This window comes from Pseudopodoces humilis, chromosome 23 (genome assembly GCF_049639895.1).
Source record: "Pseudopodoces humilis isolate 2021_Gansu_Grassland_sample_001 chromosome 23, ASM4963989v1, whole genome shotgun sequence".
NCBI classification, from domain to species: domain Eukaryota; kingdom Metazoa; phylum Chordata; class Aves; order Passeriformes; family Paridae; genus Pseudopodoces; species Pseudopodoces humilis.
In genome coordinates this window covers 6,466,662-6,483,110 of record NC_142222.1, presented here as the reverse complement: position 1 = coordinate 6,483,110, position 16,449 = coordinate 6,466,662, and the positions used below count along the sequence as shown (strand labels likewise).

Sequence of the window (16,449 nt, the reverse complement as noted above, 5' to 3'; positions counted from 1 at the left end):
AGCACCCTGATTTTCCCTCTCCTAATCCACTTGTCTTTTTAGTACATGTATGCACAAAACATTATTATAGCACTTTTTAATAAATGGAATAATAGTAGACTTAGTGTTACATACAGGAGATTATCATCTTCAGTGATTGTGTGTGCACAGCTTGTGTTATCAGAAGATTAAATGAATCTTAAGGAGACGCTGCTTCACAGTGAGATTTGATTTCCCCCGCACGAACGCTTCTTAAATTATCGAGCCGTCGCGGCGCAGACAACACTCGGCAGCGCGAAAGCCAACGGGAGGAAAGTTGTGAGCAGGCTTTACCTGTCTTGTCAAATGGCTCACCTTGGCTGAGAGGAGAGGGTCCTATCGCTGGGAACACATGGGGTGAATTATGGGCAGATTAAGAGCTTCCTCCTTGGCTTAAGGCAGCGCGCCTCGCCCAAGGACTGCTGCTCCCACCTCCTCCCCGCTTATTCATCTCCTCCACAAACCTTGGCACGGGGGACCATGAAAACTATCACCTTAAGTAAATCCTCATAAGCTATTCATGTTCCTCGACAACTTTGCTCATGCTGTTTGATTCACAATCCTCTGCCTCTTCAGTTCTCTCACATATTAACGAGTTTGATCACTGCTCCATATAAATGAGGCATAATCTGAAGCTGTCAGACCTAAACTGTCTTGAACATACACTAAGTGAATATATTCAAATTTCTCTTTAAAGCTGGGAATATTTATAATAAAACTTGTCAGAGCTTCGGTTAACAGTTTACACTGGAAGTATTTTTGGTTGTGAAATACAAAAACAAGTCCAAAAATGACTTTTTGAGCTGATATTACTATTTTGCCTTGCATATGGAAAAGTTGTGTTGTGATTTCAACAACAAATGAGAAAATCGTCAAACTTGTATGAAAATTAAGTAAGCTCAAACTTCTATGAAAATTAATTAAGCTGAAACTCCTATGAAAATTAATTAAGCTGAAATGAAAAAGTGTTAAAACACTTCACAAATTTATACTAATGTGACTCGTAACAATCACAATAAAAGAGCAACGGGCGCTGTTAGCAGTGCTTTTAATTTGGGTTGTGCTGCCTCTTCTGTCACAGCCTGAAACTGGATATCTATCGAAGTGCAAACACTGGACTCCTTTATTTTTTTTTATCCTGTGATGTTCCAAGTGAAGAATGCTGTGTAAAAATGTCTCCTGGCTCTCGGGAGAGGCGGCCTCTCCTTTTTTCCCTTTGAATGCTCTTTGGTTGTACCTCTCCCTCAGACTGCATCTGTCTGGGCTCTTTCTATCCTGTCTGATACAAGGCTGCATCCTTGGCAGAGGCCAGCATAGAGAGCTCGAGTGTCCTCTGCATTTTTCTTTGTGTTACTGGAATAGGAGTTTATAAAATTTAGCAATTTTCACCTTCGTGTGAAAGAAGCACAGAAATAAGCAATATATGATTGTCGCAGGAATTAAAATATAGAGTTCCTGACATCAAAGATGCAAGACAGGCCAGCTTTATAAGGAACTGGCAAAAGGAACAGTAGTATGAGCAAATTATGTCTTTTTTTAGCTACTAGATAATACTTTGGAACTGAATGAAGGCTGCAGCTTATGAATCTCATTTTCCTCCTCAGCCACATTGAATACAGAGGATGAGTAGATCTCAGCAGTGTGTGCTGCTGAGTTAAAACTGAAACCCAAAGGAGGTGTTGTGGAACTCCTGTGAGGAGCTGCTGTGGTGTCCCAGCCCTCAGGTGACAGGGAGAGGTCTGGCTGCCTTCAGCATCCTTGAATTTTGGCTCAAGTCTAATGGCAAAAATGACATCGTTTAGCCCCTAAATTCAAAACATCCTGCCCAGTCAGAAAATATTCTCTGTGTCTAGTGCCGTGTCCAAGTCAAAGCAGACACTCGAATTTAAGTCAAATCAAATGTGGGGAAGATTTCCTCAGCAGCCTTGATGTGAACAGGAAATTGATCCTCCAGCACAAGGCCAGGAGTGCCAGGAGCTCGTTCTTCACTGAGATAATCAGGCACAAAACACTGCAAGTTAATCAGTTCACTTTCAGTTTAGTATTTACATTCACTTCAGCTTTAAACAAGCATTTAATTAGTTCTGAAAACGTATTTGAAATCCTTCGTGTTGGACCTCCTAGATAATGAATGGTGCCTGTGAGTTTTGTTTTGTTACTGGAAAGTGAAACCAGCTGCAGCTTCGCCATCCAAGCTGAGCCTCTGGCTGGCTGGGTGCCGTGGGAGATCCGAGTTTTTATCATTTGGGGAGTATTTTGTGTGCTGCACTAAAGCTGGTCGTTGTGTTAGGGAAGGATGTTGATTCCACACAATGTTTAAGTTGCTGTAACAACATTCAAACATACCGATTGCATTCCTCTGCTCAAAAACAGAAAAAAAAAAAAAGGATTAGTCAGTGGTTAATTTAACAACTCCCAAAGTTGCCATTACAATACACCTATATTCATTTCCTTATTAATTACGTGGTTGTGCTATTTAAGCTTCCTTTCTGTCCTTTGGGACCAAATTCTTGTCCTGGGTGAGAAACCAAGCTCCCTTTTGTGTTGGGAACCATCATGTGATGTGAGGCAGGGATTGTGCCCAGCCAGTCCTGAGTCATTAATGGGATTCTCCGGTGAATTGTCTCCGATTCCCAGCTTCCCTGCGGGGCCCCTGGACCTGACCTGCTCTTGCTGCTGCTGAAACTTGGTTTTTGCACTTGCTCAGGGTTTGTGTGGTGTTGAAAAAGTCCTGGAAGCTGTTTCTCCTGTGATGGCTCTCTAAAGAATATTCATTTTTGGTTTGCTTAAAGCAGCCCTGTGTCCTCTCTTACTGCCTTTGCCCCTTGGGACAGTTGGTTAAGGATCCTCCCCGAGGGGATGCAGAGGGAAAATCCTCCTATGTTTGTGATGCTTTTAATCCCCAGCCTGTCTGAATCCCCACTGAAATAAATAGAGCATTCACCTTTCTGCTCATGGTTTCCTTTCAAATACAATTTCAGCGTCACCTGTGGCATCCCGATTCATCAAGATCTGTTCTAAGCACTTCTGAATCTTATTGACCACTTGTTTTACAGGATGATAAATCCCTGTTCTCCCAGAGCAAATAGATTTAATAGAGCAGGTTTTTTTTTTCCCTTGATTTATGTTTGCCATGACCAGAAAGCAGGATTTCAGCATCCAGCAGACGCTGCTCCACAATTACGGAGTCACAAGCAGGCAGTGTCTGTTCTGCTGCTGAATGACAAATATTGGGAGAGGATTTGGTGACAGTTTATGTGTTCATATAGAACCAAAGCACGTGGTGCAATTGTTGCTTCAAGATTAAACTTTCTTGAAACGTATTTTTGATTTTAGGGGATGCCTCTGAGACAGGGACTCAGTAACTTACTGGTGAGGGGGTGAAAATTGGCAAAAAAAGTGTATTAGGCTTGAAAACAAAGATTAGATGTTTTTAATGTGTGTATTCTTCAAAAATTGGAAGTATTGTGTATTGTACAAGGTTTGGAAGATGACTGTGGACGTCTGAAAATTATTTTTACCCCTCCTTTTGTAACGTCCTCAGGGCATAAAAGCAACCCTAATTGCATTTTAACGAGCCACGGTGATAGTGCCCAACAGCTGAAGAAATGAAAGACTGACGTGCTAAATTGTACAATCAGATGGAAAAACCAAAATCAGGGTTTGGCTGAGGGGATGGGTCCGTGGTGACAACTCTGTGCTTGTACATTGTCACAATAATCGAGTCTGAGTTGCAGGAATTAGTGATGATGATGCTCCCACACTTTATTGATCAGCAGATTAAATACAAACTGGTTGCTTTGTGTGAGGTGCCTTGCTCTGGGGTATTTATGGGGAGTTTGGGCCCATCACTTCTCAAACCTTTGGGACTCAGAGCCAGGGGATATTGTCCAGAACAGTTGTGTGTATTTATTATCATCCTTACATTAGAGCAAGACTTGTCTTAATAACGAAATCCTACAAGAGCAATATCTTCCTTGAAAGCCATATGTCAATAGAGCTTTAAAATTGCTCGAATATGAAGAGGACGTTACACAAAATAGATGGATTCTGCCAGCCTAAGGAATAGGAATTGACATTTTTCAGAACAGATGTCATTGATAATTTATAGATGGCTTTAAAAATTAAACTTTATAGAGAAGCTGGCTTAAAAATGAAGTGTTGTCAATGTTCTGAGTGCACTGGGTACATGAAGCAGAAACGCTGGTGTCACTCAGTGGTATTTAAATACTGCAGAAGTCAGGAGCGGCTGTGTCCTCTCAAAGTCTGCTCCTGTTCAATATTAAAGGCTCATGTGTGTCTGCTGGTTTCCAGATGATATAGCTGCACTCCTAGGAAGTGTTTGGAAACTAGCAGTTATTGATTTTGTCCCTTACACTTCTGATTGAAACCTGGAAGTGAAGCGCATGACTTCTGGGAAAAAAAAGACAATTTTAAGTCCAAAAATACCGGCTTGGCTTTGCGGTTTATAAGCTGTAAAAGCTGCATATTGATGCCCTCCTAGTTTTAAAAACAGAGTGACAGTCCTCTCTGAAAGCTGTGCAGTAACACAGAGCTGGGGAAATTATTGGGAAGCTTTCTGGTGCTTTTGCAGAATCAGGATTTCCTTCCCCCCCCCCCTTTAATACACTTTTTGTTAAATTGCTCCATCTAAAACGATGTAGGGGTTAATACACATTTTGCTAAGTAAGAAAAACAACCAAAAAAAGGCCCCAGCCCAACACTGGAGGCTCAGCCCAGGAAGATGGGAATTCTGAGATAATATTCAATGTGCCCAAAGGGACAATGCTGTCTCTTGTTGTCACCATCTATATTTAGCCACCGTGCTCATATGCAACTTAAAATACCTAGAATAGCAAGAAGAAATTTTTTTCCCCTTCATTTGAAGTGGTTCAGTGTAGGGTTGTTAATTTTGGTTTATCACAGCTGACACTTGAGTAAAGGGGGGAGAAAATAGCGGTTTGAAGCTTTAACTCCCTCCACATGTGCCCCTCCGAGGAGCTCTCCCGACTCCTGCAAAACTTTCTGGGCTGCCTTAAATTATGTGCCCCCCATTTAGGAGAAGTTCACAGGTCATTTAGTTGATTTAAAATCCATTGTTGTTTGTGCAGCTGATAAGGGGTGAAAAAGCTATTAGTTAACAGACCCTGCTTGAGAAAAAAATGTTAATAATTCCAGCTTCCTACTCACATCAACTGGAATTCTTCTGATCAGTTAATGTAAACAGTGTGATTTATGCTTTAATACTCCAGCTTACATGAAAATAAGCAATAATTTTCACACTTTCAGGAGTGTTTCATGCTGTTGCAAACTAAGTTTTTGCATTTTACCCAGTTACTGAAAAGATAACAAAGTATTTCTGTATGAGAATCTGGCAAATATTTATGTTTTAGGGACATATTGTGCACTTCAGTGCTGGTTTTCAATGTGAAACGCTCCCAAGCATCAGTTTAAAGCTGTCCCAAAAAAATTGGGCAAAAAAATAAGAGAGAGAGCAAAGTCCTTGAGGAAATACTGGAGAAATTGTTTATGGGGGAAATGACCTTGGCTGGTTTGGATCCCACTAATGGCCTATTTATCCCCACAGTGAACTCCTGGTCAAAAGGGATGGGGGAATTGGGACTTTGGAGCAGGAGGGTTGTGCTGAGCAGCCAGCAAACCTCAGCAATCCCTGCTCCAGCCAGGGATCTGTGGGAGCACAGCCCTGGGAGCTCACCCAGCACAAAGAACCACCCAAAAAATTCAGATTCTAGGTGTGACAAGGCTGGAAGGAATGAGATGGCAGAGCAGGGAGCTGGTCCATGGAGTCACACTCGCAGCTGCAACTTGACCCAGCAGATACTTTTGTCAGTGCAGTGCTTTCCCTACATCTGCCCTAAGGAAAAACCTTCTCATGGAATGCAGCTGAATGATACCTGCTCTCTCCCCAGAGGTGCTAACAGTTGTTTATGCTCCCTCTATCTGATGATGGCACCAAAATGTTTCCTTGTTCTTACACAAACTTCAGGAGCAGCGTCAAAAATAATCTTGTCTGTTTTGCTGGATCACTGGCACGTGTAAATCCATGGCATGGGTGAATATCTCAGTCCTCAGGTCTGATGGACCATCAAATGCTGCACAAACCATTCCAAAATCAATTTTAAAAACAACTAATTACATCTTTTCATAAGTGGATTATCAGGATGCAATAAATTGAAGTTATAAAATCAGATAAATTGCTTGATTAACCACCACCAGTTCAGAGATTCTTTGATGTCACTTGCCCGATTAACTTTTTTCCCCCCCCTCATGGTGGTCCTCGGTGTCTGGCCTGGCCTGGCTAAGAGGGAGCTCTGTGGTTCAGAAATGTCAGCATCTATAAGGTCGTAGTCAGGTGGGAAAACCCGATATGCTTTGGGTGTTAGGAGTGCTTATTCAAACACTGCATTTCCAGACATGGCGTGCCTTCAGGAATTTCAAATAACCTGTTCTAACTGCACGGTGTTAATAAGCAGCTGGGTAAGATACAATCTCCTCTGAACAGTAGCTTTTTCTTTCACTATTTTATCTGCATTTCCTAAGAGTGTTTCACCGGATGGAGCGTGACCGTGCTTATATTTTGTGTTGGCAGCTCTCAGCCCTCTGTGACTCTGCCCCACTGTTCAGAGCAACCTTCATCATCTGCTGAGCTTTCACCAGGGCCATTATTTGTAGAAATACAAATCCCCCTGCCCAGGAAGAGGCTGGCTTTGGATTTTTGCTTTAAATGTCATTCAAAAGTGAGCCCTGTAGTGGTTTTTTGCATCCAAAACTCAGTGTTGGCTTCCAGTCTTTTGAGTTTGCTCACCCTGTTTCACTCCTGGCTTTGAGGAGCTCCTGCCTTGAGCCCTCAGTGGCCCTGGATGTCCCTTTTTAAGGAGTGTTAGGAATATTTAGCTTAAAGAAGGTGCTTGAACTTGGTGTACCCTTTGCTTTGGATGCATGGAGAAGGTTTTGGATGCAGCTAAAAGCCTTCATTATGGTATCACATGCTGCTGGCTTTGATGTATACACTTCAGCAACTTGTAAAAATGATCAGATGTATAAAAGATGGTGATAGGAAGAACTTTATTGAGTATTTATCTGGATAAAGGGTGTTGCAGGCATTTCTGGAATCCCTTTGTAAGTCCCTCTGTACATCAGTTGGGCAGTTTTGACCTTTTTTTTATTTTTTAAGTGTGGAGTTTTCCGCTATTGCCAGTTTGTGCTTGGCTTCTCACAGCACTTGGTGTTGCTTGGTATTTCAGGTAATAATGGAAAACATCTGCTGTTTGGTGAGGTGCACTTTCAATGACAGCAGAATAGTGTGAATGAGAACATGAGCTCCACAGCATCACAGTCTGGGTCACTCCTCACAGAAAAGTATTGCTGAGAGGCAGGAGGCACTGACAAAAGTTATTTTTTACTGAAGTGTATCTTAATTCAAGTTTTTTTTTACTGCCTTGCAATGAGTGGGAAAATGCTTTTGAGAAAAGTAGTTGTCAGTTTGTGTCTAATTTAGCAGTGCTGCAGCTGGGGGAAGTTTGCCACAAAGCCAGGAATAAGGTAAAGTTTGAAAAGTTAGGTTAAAACGATGGCAGATAACTTGATCTGTAGTTGCCATATATAGTCATGCAAGAAAAAGTCTGTAGGAATCCTCCAGACGTTTATGGACTTCTCTGATTCATCTGTTGGAGCCAAACAGCTCCAGCCAAGAGATAGAGAATTTGTTAAACTGCATTAAGTTCCTAAATTGCTGTAGCCTAAAGGAGCAATTCTTCCTTTTATAGGGGGAAGAGTAGGAGGGAGTAGGCAGGGAGGATGGTGCATTATGAAGTCTCTTCTTTTGGTAAGAGTTTCAAGAGATGAGTAACATTCTAGAGCTCTTAAAAAAACAAAAAAACAACAACAACAAAAAACCAAAACACAAACCACAGACAAAAAACTTGAATTAATTTCCGTTGCTCTCATCAAAAGCTGGCTGTCTAAATTTAGCCATTTCCTATAGACGCTCAGCTTATGCTGGCAACAGTCAAACTGTTTGTCCTCAAGTGCAATTTGTCACCTCCCCCTTCTAAGTTGGTAGAAGATAAGCCTGTATTAATTCTGCTGATTTATTATTATACAAATGTGCCTCATTTTAATCTGCCATCGAGCTGATTGTGCTTCAGCAGCGCCCGGGAACCGCTCGCTCCAGCTCCCCGTGTCTCCCTTCCTCATCTCCCATCCTCTGGGCTCCTTTTCCTGCTCTTTTTATCTCCTTTCTCCTCCTCCAAACACTGGAACAGTTCACAGTTCAACAGCTGAATTTGGGAATTAATCCCAGCTGAGAGTCTATATTACAGTTGTGAGGGGATGCTGCTGCTCAAAAGCGCTTTATGTGGGTTTTTTGTTTCTGAAGTTCAACTAACAAACAGTAAATGCATTGAATAAGTCTGTAGTGAGCCTTTGCTTTCTTTCATCTGGATGATTCATTCCTATCTACTGTGTGCTCCCAAAGCATGTGCATTATGGGCCTGAGCCTGTTTCCATAGGAATTTTGCCAGGAAGCGTAAAGGCAGCAAAAGTTTGTTTTCTCCAAATTGCTTCACTCACTGAAGCAACATGAAAAGCTCTGTGCTGTGTTTTTTTATTTAGGTCAGCAGGATGACAGACTAATTTCGAAGTGTTTTTACCAGGTATGCTAAATTAGATGTAGTAAAACCTTTGGGTCTGTATCCTGATGTTTTTGAGGTTGTCAAATTTTATTTATTTTTTTTTTCCCTTTGAATTTCTCATCTTTGGAATCTGTAAGTTATCACATTAGCTGCATCCAAAGGGCAAGGCCTGAGCCCACAGCCAGTGACTCCCTGCATGGAAGAAGTCACAAAGAACATAAAGACAGCAGAGATAATGGTCATGAGAGTTTTAGCAAATATAGGACATGTATTTGCAGGACAGCAGGCTTTTTACCCAAGTCCTCATGAAACAACTTGTTTCTTGTAGGAGCAACTGGCTTTTGAATAAAACTAGATGGTCAGGATCAAGATTAAGAAGAAAATCTTATCAAAAGATTAGTAGAGGATTGCGTAGTATTGGATTTTCTTGCATTGAAATCAAAGCAAAGGGCTGACTGTAATGATAGAAATCAGTAAATACACCTGTGTTCTTACATGCAGTTATGTCAGAGTGTGATTAATTCACGGGCTGCTCACAGCTACATTTGTAATCCATGTGCAAAAGATAAGTAAGGAAAACAATTTTGCAATACCTGATGTCCCAGCAGTGCCTCCTCCCCAATTCCAGATGGTCTGTAGGGATCCATGAGGATCCTGGCTCCTCGTTATTATATTTAACACAGAATTCTTCTTCTTGGAAACTTGACTTCAAAGCAAGATCTTTGCACTCTGGAAATCAATAACAAGTTTTAAATCATGAATGTTTATTAGTAATCTCACTTTTCCTAAATGAAGCAGTTCATTAGGATTCATGATTTCTGAATGAATTTCTGAATTTCTATCCATCTTTTCCTTGAGATTGAGGAGAAATCCCAGTCCCATGAGCCCAGTGCTGCCAGACAGCTCCAGCTCCTGATCCATCATCCCAGGAGGCTGAAGTAGGGTGCACTCTGATTCCAGCCCTGCTTGTGGGGAGGGAATCTAGAAAATTACAGCTGCAATTATGGTTTCACATTAAATATTCTTCTTTCTAAATCCGCCATGTGAAGCATTAGGCTGTGTTTGGACTGGTGTTGTTAATTGGACCACAGCACTTAGGTGCCTCTTCTGCAGAGTCATGGCCCCTGTCATTAGCCTCTCGTTAGACATGTTAATTTTTTAGGGCTCATCATAATTACCTTTTTTCAGAAGTTCCCTATTTTACACTGAAGAGAAACCTCTGATCTGCAGGCTGTAATTCTGGATAACCAGGGGAGCATTAGGAATACTTTTTCTCTGGACTTTCAGAGCTGGAAATGCAGTGGATGGAGAATGAAATCCTGCAAGATGTGATTTGGGAGGAGTGTTCAGGATCTTTTTCACTGTTACACAAGTCATCCTTTCCTTTTTTTTCCCCCTATTGAAATTTTAGTGACCAGGCTTTCATTTCATTAGAATTACCTTCTTCCAAAGCTCCACCTGAATCATTTTTGTCTGAACTAATTTTTTTGTTTCCTAGCAACTCTACTTTTTAAGTTCTGCATAGTTCCTGTTCAATGTCTTTCCTAGCCACTGTTAACTCACTGGTTTATAAATGACACCAGGGTTGTCACATGATGCTAAAAAGCTTAGTTCACCACATTAATTTGTAAAGTTAGTTAAAAAAGTCCTTTTTCTATTCTACATAGTGTGTGTGTATATATGCACACACGCTTCCATACATATATATGGGTGCAACAGTTCCTCTCTGGCAGGGTGGCTTTTTAAACACTTGTGAAGGTCCCCAGGCTGTTTGGACGTGGCTGCACAGGCCCAGAGTAAACCTGTGAGCTTTTTGTTTATTTGAGCTTGGAAGAAACCATAAGAGGATTCCATTAAGACTCGGGCAAATTCCATTGAAAGCCAAGTCCCAGCGCGGCGAGGAGGCTCCTTCCCAGATGCTCCTTCTTCCCCAGCTTGGGAAGAGCACAGTTTGCACCTTGCCACTGAAAGGGGCCACAGGACCAGCCCCAAAATCCTCCCTCCTGACCCCTTTCCCCATGGCTGTGTAGGAACCACGTGGTCTTTGGTAGAAACTGGGGAATTTCCACAAAGAAACTCCTGAAACTTCTCCGTGGGGTCTGCTGTCCCTTCCTTTGGGATTGTCACGTGGCTGCAGTCTTGCAAAATTGTCTGAAGTGGTCAAACAGTAAAAATTCCCTCTCTTTTCAAGGAAGCCCCATCAGTGTTTATTCTGCAGGCCCTGCTTTGTAACCTCTCTCCCCCTGAATTACAACGCCCAGGGTTTTGCTCGATGTTCCACTCGAAGCTGAAAGTCTGCGCTCACTAAATCAGCCCTTCACAAATGGAATATTTTTTCACTTCTTGCTGGGTGGGTCCATACACTGAAAAATAGGTCAAGAACAGTAATCTAAATCTACTGCTAATAAATAATTAAAGCTAATGGAATTTGCACAAGATCTGTGAGCTTGAAATATTTCCGAAAGTACTGTGGTGTACGTTTTGCTACTGTAAATCAGGATTTTTTATTTATCATTGTGCTAGGTTGAAACATATCTATAAATGTAACTTAAAAAGGGGTTTTCTTTGTACAGAGAAAACACTGGCATGTTAGTGTATTGAAATAACTAAAAATATCACAGAAGATTGATAAGATCATGATTCATTTTTTAATGATCGGATTTCAAGTAAATACTTCAGCAGCCTTAAGCAATAGGAGGTTTTATATCTCATTAAATCAAAGTGTAAATTGAGCAATAAATTGTTTACTCATATAATTTACTTTGCCTTATATTTTAGGAATTAAGTCATCTAAGCTACTGTATAATACCTGTTTGAACAATTATCTGGGATTTCAGTTGCATCTCTTTTAGATGAAAGCAAAGTGGAACTTGCTGGAACTAATTAAATAAAGACTTAAATGTTTCCTTTAGTACACCCCCAGTCACATGTACCCAGGGTTTCTGGTGGGAAAAAAAATTGGAAGATTCTGGATTTTTTCACAATACACAGAAATAATATTTAAAACTTGTGCACTGGTAGGTGAGAGTCTGAGTGATCCCAACCCCTTCACCCATTTTCCCATAGCAGGGTGAAGCATCTGTGCTTGCTGCCTCTCTCTAATTAACCAGCAGAACTGCTTACTCCTAATTATAGTTAACTTGCTGATTTGTGTGTTTCATGGTGACAAGTTGTGTCCTTGAAGTACACAATAATCAAACACACCTCAGAAGTCGATGCCAGCGTTCTTCCCAAATCCTTCATGCTTGGCTGCCTCTCACCTCTCCCCCTTTCAGCTGTATTTATGGGAAGCTCAGCAACATTCTGGAGATAATAGCAGGGTGGATGGAGTGTGTGGAGCCCTGGCTGGGAGGGCACGTGGATAAACATCCTCCCAGTCCCTAGGAACAGACATCCACCCTCCCAGCACGCTGCCTCTGGGGAGAGGGGCATGAACCTGGCACGCAGTTTTTGACAGGAGAGCTCCCCTTCAGCTGTGCTGTTCCTTAGAATGGAGTCCTGGTGTGGTTTGGGTTGGAAGGGGACTTTAAATCTCATCTCATTCCACCCCTGCCATGGGTAGGGACACCTTCCACTACCCCAGGCTGCTCCAAGCTCCATCCAACCTGGCCTTGAACACGTCCAAGGATGGGAAGTGTTCAGTGTTGGTGGAATTACAAACACCCTCCTGCACAGCCAGTACATCCTGGGGGTTGTCTGGAGGTTGTTCTGTGCTGGTTTTTTTACTTTTCTTTCTTTTTTTAAGTTCTTACAAGACAGAATCTGGGGTCAGGCTGTCCAGCCCATGCCAATTTGGGCACTTGTCAGTGCTTCAGACCTCAAGTAAATTACAAATCCAGTGTTGGTAGTCTGGCCATTGCTATGTCCTTTGTACTCTACACAGGGTATTAAGATCTAGATAAATAATATAGTTTAGTTGTCAGAAAGACAAGCATTTGTTGCCCAGGATTTTAACACAGATTTATTCTTGGTTTATTTTCTGCTGAGTTATTTTTAATGAGGATGGAAAGGGAGTTAAAAATTATGTGGATTCAGATTTCATTGTTTAGCTACTTGATCAAAATATAAACTCATTGTTTTTACTCTTGTAAAGAGGAAATGCTATATTAGCTTTCAGCCATCAGGTTTGATTCAGATAATGATACAACATCCTAATTCATGGGTTCTTCATCAGATACTGAGTTTGTCTGTTATAGAGCCCTTTTCAGAAAACTGCTCTACCCCTGATAAATCATCCAGAGAGAAAGAATGCATGTATTTAGATGGCATGGAAAAATAGGCTAATAATGGGATTGTATTCCTATACTCAAATATTTCAGTGTGTTTGTGTTGATAAATTATAATTTAATGTTCAGTTGCATGGACCCTTTTCAGCTGTTCTGCTTGGCTGCTGTGGTTTGGTAGCTTTGTGAGGGCTGGAGCCTGGATGCTTTTCCTGTTTTGATCACAGCCCAGGCAGTAAAGGCCACCACACTTTAAACAGATAATAAATCACCCGATGTCCTTGCTAACCAACACTGCAGATTCCCCCGGGCCTGAACTGAACGTCCTTCTTCCTGTTCAATTTAGTGTAAAGAAGGTAAAATTCTGTTTGAAGTTCAGTGTAATATTTTGAGACAAAGCCTGATGAGAAATTTTTCCAAACTGCCAAAAATAAATCTCCCCAGCAGAGCTGTGACTCGAGGCATATGTATTCCTGACTTCTGTCTGTTTATTTTTATTTCCCTTTGGTTGTGAGCTGTCTCAAGTTTTGATGTTGTTTTGCTGAGGAAGGAATTATAAAAGTACCCTATAAACTCTTTCCTATAAACTCCTTCCAAGGGCAAGCCAGGAAGAGAGGGGAGAGAAGAAAAACTGGTGTGAAAAAGGTGTTTATGCCTTTTGCTGTGGTGTGTGCCATTTATCCACTGAGTTTAAAACACTGGATCACATTCCTGCAGTTCCCTTTCCTGGCCTGTTCGCTCTGGGAGGAGGATGGCAGTGGGATGCTCTGTCTCAGTTGTTCAGCTGCAACAGATTTCCAGTTATTGTGAAGATTTCAAGTTGTCAAAGCATTTTACCCAGTTCAAGTGTGTGTTCTGATGTGTCCTGGGATTGCCCTGGGTGGATTGCAGTGGGATAACCCATTGCTTGCCAATGGAGCTGAATCACGCTGAGCTGCCTTCTCCTCTATCAGGAAATATTGTAAAAGCAGTTTTACCCCTACCACAAGCTGCTGTCTGAATCCAGCACTGTTTTTCTCATGATGGCATGAATTTTGCTTGGTAACATTCTGATTGCTGGGGTTAGTATTCAGCATCCTGAATTTTCTAAATGAACACACTTGAAAGGTCTTCTCCCTTTTTGTTTCTGATTTCGTGGCTTTGGGATGCTCCTTCTATTCCTCTCCCTATCCCTGCTTCTCTCCCTCTCTGCTGTTACAGCCAACAACAACATCCCTCATTATTCAAGATGAATGTGAAGGTGAAGTCCTGACATTGTTTATATCATGAAATAAAAAGTGCTGCAAATCCTGTCTTTCAGAAGTCAGGATGTGCCAGAGGAGGCAGTTAAATAGCAGGATCTTGCCATGGACACAGGAGCAAGGATGACATTCTCCTGCCTCTGGATCTGGGATTACATCTCCTGTATTTCTGCCTTCACTTCTGACATCACTTTTCTGGCTGGTGCCAAGCAAGTCAGTAAATTCAGAGGCAATATCAGGGACAAAAGCCCTACACCCAGTGATTTTCAATCAGCTGAGATTTTTATTTCAAGCAAAGTTGCTTTGCTTGGATGATATAATTTTTCCTGATTTTATAAAGGGTGCCGGTATCTGGGCTGTAAATCTAATTCTGTTTGTAATTTCACTGGGCACTAAAACCACCTCTGCCATATTTTGGCCTTGAATGGGGGCATTTATTTTGCCATCAGTGGTTATTGTTACTTTCTTCAATGTCAGCATCATCAGGTTACAAAGAAAACATGTTCTAAAATGTGCACAGCCCTCAGGTCCCCCTGAGGAGGCAAGGAGTGGGGAAAAGCTGCTCAACCTGCCAGTTTGCTTTGGTAGAAACGTAATTTGTAGAAGTTTGTGATCCACAAGGACGGTGTCCAACCTTTCTGTGTCCCAAAACAGGCAGCAGGATAGATCAGGAAGCGTTTGGGTGAGTTGGCTTGGCCTAAGAACAGAAGCACAGTTTGGTTCAGTCCGAAGAGGGAGCTCACAAAGCTGCAATATTATCCTTGACTTGATGGGGATTAAGCTGTATTTTAGTGCAATAACCATGTCAGAAGTGAAATTTGACTGATCATTTGTCTTTGATAGCTTCATTTGCCTTGGGCCCCCTAAGCCATTTCTCAGGGAGTGGGAGAAGTCCTGATACTCAACTCTCTGCATGACTTGTCATTTAAATGACAAAAATCACTTCTCTCAAAAGCCTACTTTTCCTTCAGGAAAATCAGATTAAACCCAGGGCTGAGAGTGTTTTGGTGAGTGGTTTAACAACCAATATGTTGCATGACTGTAGATGTAAAAGTAAATGTGTTGGAAAAGAGAATTTCCCAACTTTTTAAGGTCATCTTTTCTGAAAAGCTTCAGGCCTCAGCAGGCCCTTTTCTGTATGGAGAAAATGCTTCAAATATGTCTTGGTGACCCCCTGCACGAGGTTCAGGTAGCTCAGGGACTGTGGCCTGTGTGCAGGTAGGAAGATTTCATGGTTACTGAAGCAGCTGGTGACTGTTCCAGCAGTTCTGGGCAGTATTCCCAGAGCATTGTAGGACTCAGCGCTGGAGGGGTTGTCCAGAGTCTGATCAGATCTCGCCTGGCCTTAAAAATGGGTCTTCAGCACTCAGCGCTAGTTCTGCTCAGCTGAGCCTTGGAAATCTCCAAGGATGGGAATTCCACCCTTTCCCTGCAGCAGCATCAGTGCTGCCCTCTCAAGTGATGCAGTACCAGGTTATTGGTTTAATTCTCTTGCAGATTTGTTTCCAGGTGTACGTGCACTACAAAGTGGCTGCTTGTGCCTTGTCAGTGGCAAAAGCAGGAATGCAACATCTTGGCTGTACATGACTAATAGTGTCCTCTGCAAAGTTACTGGATTTTAATCTTCAGGCACACACAAAATAAGAATTATGGAATTTGTAAGTGAATTAGACCCAAACCAGCTTAGAATTGAAGCCAGAGAAAATTTTATGTATGATAAATATACCTTTTTTGTCCTAATTTATCTCAGTTGCTAAATAAAAATATGCTATAAACCTTTAGAGTGATTCTGTGGGCAGTATTTTAATGAATTGTGTAGCACTGAGTGTGTTGTAATTTGGAAGAAGAAATTTTGAGTTATACAGAAACCAACAAATAATACTTGTCATCTTCAATGAGCTCCAGTTCTCTGATGACTAAAGCCAGAGCACTCTAGGGAAAATAATAAATAAAGCAGAGATTTTACAAAATGGCAACACTTTAGTTGAAATGATCGTCCAGAATCATCTTCCTTTAAGCCTGGCTTCCATTTGTGGGAATTTCCTTGGCATAAGTTCAGAGGTGTAGCTGCTGTGGAGGTAGATAGAGGCATTTACTGCTAATCTCATTAATGTTTCAGCTGAATTAGGAGACTGAAGGCATTCAGTGCTTACCCAGCACCACCACACTTTGGATAATTAATACCATTTGCAGCAGATGCAGGTGTATGTCAAACTGGAAATTCAGACCTGTTCAAAGTGAACTCCAGGTATAATTCTATTTCAATCAAAGCTCCCACAAAATGTGATCAGAATTTAAGTAACACTTGAGAAC

General features: G+C 41.6%; 1 protein-coding gene across 8 annotated transcripts in view; it reads left to right on the top strand.

Moving 5' to 3' along the window:
• Positions 1-16,449, top strand: part of CUX1 (cut like homeobox 1) — a 264,573-nt gene that overhangs the window by 87,206 nt on the left and 160,918 nt on the right. The window lies entirely within an intron of this gene.